Source organism: Cupressus sempervirens, chromosome 4, assembly GCF_028749045.1.
Source record: "Cupressus sempervirens isolate cs-2001-9-10 chromosome 4, ASM2874904v1, whole genome shotgun sequence".
NCBI classification, from domain to species: Eukaryota; Viridiplantae; Streptophyta; class Pinopsida; order Cupressales; family Cupressaceae; genus Cupressus; species Cupressus sempervirens.
In genome coordinates this window covers 700,235,296-700,240,319 of record NC_143121.1, presented here as the reverse complement: position 1 = coordinate 700,240,319, position 5,024 = coordinate 700,235,296, and the positions used below count along the sequence as shown (strand labels likewise).

Below are 5,024 nucleotides of genomic sequence, written 5' to 3'. Positions count from 1 at the left end.
TACCTTGTTGATCACTAATAAATGATTATCCTTATAAGAGTGAAGGACACTATAGATATTTCAATTAGGACACAAAGGTTGGCTTTCAACTTACAATCTCCAATAATAGGAAATATATAGTAGATACAAAACAAATGAAATAAATTTATGAGGGATTAGGTATAGGTCCACACATTAACCAAACACATAGAACCAAGAGTGCATAAGCTCACTTTTAAATATAGAACATCATCAAATTAAATACCAAACATTGTAGGAAGAACATTATAGAAAATCAATACTGGAGAAGATGAAGCACATTTAGGATAATGATCCATGATGGATTTACTCTACAAGGCCAAGCTTGTGGAATATAGAAACAAAAAGGAAGAGTTTTCCAAATCAAAATGTTAGATAGATAATTGTAAAACATAAAATAACAAATATATTTTTGGGGCTGCAATATTCTGAACAGCCCAGGGATTATCCGGTATCGTTTTTTAACTAATTATTATATTTATTTATTATAATTATACTTGGGCTTTTAAAACTTACTTATATGTCCATATTAATTTACCACTTCTTCACTCAATTTCAAAATAGTTAATAGATGATTGAAGAGGAATAATTCCAATTAAAGACTTCATCATAGCTCACTAGGGTGAGCTTGACACCAGTCATTGAGCATTGGCTTTGACGTCTAATTTTACCCAATTTCTCATATCAGTATTGTAGTGCCCACCCATAGTTTTTTTTCCTATTATATTTACCAAACTCTTTTATGCCTATTTCATGGATGTGTTAGTTTCAAGGATATTATGTCATAACTTGGACTAGAGATATATCAATGATGATTACTTAGTTGACTATATTTCATGTGTTGTTTAATGATTGTGGTTATTGGCACTTTAATGATCCTTTAATGATTCATAGTTAATAAATGTGACTCTTTTCATAGCAATGTCAGATGATGCTATAATGATGATTACTTCATATTCATAATGATGTATTATTTTATTTGAGTATTTGTTGTTTGACTTATAATTATTATGGTACTTGCCCCATACTTGCATGTGTATGGTGCATGTGTCTATCTTATCTTTCTATTTGTCATGTTTGATGTGGTTAATGGAGGAATTCGTAGTCACCTGCTAGTTGGGATCTACATGATGTATTACTCCCTGCCATTGCTTGTTTAGTTTAGATATATTTATATACATGTACATGTTCATCTTTTATGCAGAATGTAGGTACCAGGCACCGACTTCCCTGAATTGCTAGGATGAGCATGCCCTATCACAATAAATGAATGGTAAGAATGGGGAGATAATGTTCAGGTCCAATCCTAGCCATAGCCTAAATACTTGTCTTGCAAGGAGGACTCGTAACTAACTTTCTACCCTTTTTAAAAAATGTGAGTTTATCCTTTTCTATGTTGTTTGATTTTGAGATTTGGTCTATTTTTATGATGTTGCTTTTATATGGATTTCGCTATGTGATTTATTTGGTAAAGATTTAATTATAATATTTTAGTTAATCGCATAATATTGAGAATTATTAAATATTATTTGTTTAAAAAGAAAATATTAAAGCATGATAATATTTAATTAATTAAATATGTGTGTTAATTTAGAAAATTGGTTAAAGAGAAATTAGAATATGATGATATTTAATTAATTATTAATTAATGAAATATATACTTCAGTTTAAAAGATTTAATTTAAGAAGGTTCACAAAAAGAAAATTAAAATATAAAAGATTTAAAATTACTTTATTATAATTATTTATTTATTAATAATTAAATTAGAGTTACATTTAATCAATGAGCTTTGATTATTATTATTAATTTTAATAGTAAATTATGAATTAATTAGTTTTTGTACTAATTAATAAACTCAAAGAAAATAAAATATAAAAGAATAAAATTTAAAGACAAAGTTATAGTTCTAATTGTAGTATACTTATATTTATTTAATTTAGTGATAATTATTTGAGAGTTTTATTTTAATAATAAACTCCAAATAATGTTATTAATTAAATTAATAAATATATTAGTAAAAATGCTTCAAAAATTAATTAAGGAGAGAAAGCTAATTATTTAAATTAAGATATTTTGTAATTAAATATATAAAAGAGTTGTGCATGAAAAGGTAAAAAGTTAATAAAGTAATAAATAGTAATTGATTAATGAGTTACCTCTCGTGATTGCACGATCAGAGCCCCAATTTAAGAGAGAACTCTTTATTACATATCTAGAGCTCATTTTACAATTACACAAGTTTTTGGGAGCAAAATTCAGAATAGGACCAAAAGAATTGTTGAGTATTTCAGAGAGTTTGGATTTGCATGCATTCACAGATTGTTTCAGATTTTAGTTGTGGTTTTGAGGTAGGCTTTGAAAACCCATTGTAAAATTTTATTGAAAGATTTATCTACTTCTTGTCTTCCTGGGTGTTTGCATATTGCTTATTAATGTATTGTATTTAAGTACTTATTCTTTTAAATAAGTATATTAACATAACAATTTATATTAACATGTATATTCTTGTATTATTTCTAAACACATCCTTACGACCCAAACTAACAAGAGAAATTGGTGGAATTAAATCATGTGGCTAAAAACTATGTATTTTCTAATATTCTATCTATAGTCTTGTGATGTTTATTTTCTTGATAGTTTTTCTTTGAGGGTTGTTTAGTTGGCCAAGTTAGGATGTGCACTAAAGGCATTTTGAGATTTCTTTTATGATTATTTGACTTGATGTCATGATGAACTTTATGATTTGAATTGAGATTTATGTTTTATGAGCTTTATGCCACTGAGCAATTATGAGAACTTGGGTTTCCAGAACTAATGTTATTTTTTGGGTTGCTTGTTAAGGAACCAAATTCGATCAATATTACTTTTGCGATATGGGACACTATTGTGGTTTGTGATTTTAGGGAAGGTGGTCTAGGTTCATGTCTATGGGAGTGGCTTGCAATGGAAGTCGGGGCCCAAAGTGGCTGCCAGGATAACTCATTGTAATTTGTGTAACAAGTGATCACATAGTAATTAAAATATCTTGACTAGTCATACTTCACTTTTTTATTATCTCTTATGGATCTTCATTGTAGAAATCTATAGCAATGAACACCTTGATTGATGTTGATGTTAGCTCATACAATAAAGAAATTTATTCCAAATTTCTTTCATTGTCTTCTCATTGAATAGAATATTGATAAAAATATTATTACCATTCCCATTTTTTTGTGATAAACTTCGTTGTCCTTTAATTTTCCCTACTAATGTGATTGAATGATCTTGCTTGATTAGGATTGCCTCCATCTATACTTTACATAATAAAATATTTTCAAACAATCTTCTCAATTTTTCATTCATCTACTTCTTCATCAATTCTTTGGGAAATTCATCACTTTAACCATCTCCAATAATGAGTTTCTTAACTAGAGTTTTGATACTTAACATTTGTTTAAAACAAAGAATATAAAGAAAGGATAAATTAACAACACTCACACAACTTAGAAAAAAGAACAACAATAGGCAAATAATTGTATAGTTGTCCAACTATGAGAGCTATATCAACTATCAAGATAGGGTACTCTTTTATTTTCTTATTTCTAAACAGTCTCAATTTACCAAATTCTAGATGTACTAATGAAAATCAAACAAGCTAGAATCAATCTCTAAGAAATAAAATGTCGAAGATCAAAGGGTTTTCTTTTGGAGGATAGTCCCACTATCAACTATTACAACTTTTGATTAGGATCTTTTATTCAACATGATGGACATCTTCACCCAAAGTATTCTAATATGACATTATATTTAATCATATTGTCTTGAAATCTTAGATGTAACTAGCATGTAAAGATTGAATGTGATTTGAAATTTCCACACAAAATTTGAAAAGTACAAAATTAGAGTGTCCAACTACTAAATTATTTCCCTTTCTAAAAAGTCCACACATCTTAAGATCACTACTAATCTCATTAAGTACATGCTAGTCAGCCGAATATTTGTAAACATTTTCCTTCACGAGAGCATTCATCCGCAAGAAGCAATTTTTGCATCACACCTTTTTTGAATTGAGATTCAGACCAACAGGCAGGGCTTCTCAACATAGGCATGAAGTCTGCGAGCATATTAGTTTCAAGAAGGACTATTAGAGAAAATATTTTGTTACTAGATACTCAAACACAAGTCTATAGACTGAACGGCACGATCTAGTCCAAATCACTTATTGTGTTGGAGTCTTACACTCAGCAAAACAGAATTCATAATAGACTCATTTAGAACTGTTCAACTTTCAATCTGATACCTATCTATTTTCTCTTAATCGAATTGGAAGAAAGATTTACAAATATATTATTATTGAAAGGTGAACATAGTCACAATCAAATGCCCTACGCTCACACCATTCCTGTAAACTACTAATATGTTGGATTGAAACATAGAGAAAGTGAAGACAAGTAATATCATTTTATTTTTATTGCGTACCAGCTCTATGCGCCCGAATAGTGCAAGGCACATGTTGGAATCCAGCACAACTACTCAATGACGACTATTACTAAAAATGACTGAATATAACACTGTTTACAGTATCAAAAATGGTACTGTGACAATCAATCTGCTCCCCTATAGCACGATAACTAATGGGAAATTCAGGTATGATTGACCATGAATTTCTAAGGGCACTCAAGAAATCCATGTTTTCTACTCCACCAAATATGTCAGAAAAATCGTCACACACTTGCATTCCACCTCCCTCCAAATCAAATGAATCTGTTCCGGTTGGTGCAAATAGAGGATATTGATTTTCGCTTACCTGATTTTGGGAGGGATCAACACTTTTCTCGGCAGATCGAGTTCCGACTATACTCTTCTTCTTCTTTGAACGGTTCAGCTTCTTCGCCGCCGGTATCTTTCCGGTAAGTTTCTGAACTAGGGCAAGAAAATTGGCGGGATCGGTTTTGAAAACCCTTGGAGAAGGAATTTGCACAGTTCGAATGATGGGAATAACTTTCCTGCTTGAAGGAATTTGCAC

The 5,024-nt window shown here is 30.0% G+C and overlaps 1 non-coding gene across 1 annotated transcript; it reads left to right on the top strand.

Annotated features, from left to right (window-relative positions):
• Nucleotides 1–2,732: 2,732 nt before the first annotated feature.
• On the top strand, nucleotides 2,733–2,807 carry LOC149563186 (small nucleolar RNA SNORD36). The gene has a single exon (XR_016364316.1). It is a non-coding gene; the product is annotated as a small nucleolar RNA SNORD36 (small nucleolar RNA).
• The last annotated feature ends 2,217 nt before the right edge of the window (nucleotides 2,808–5,024 follow it).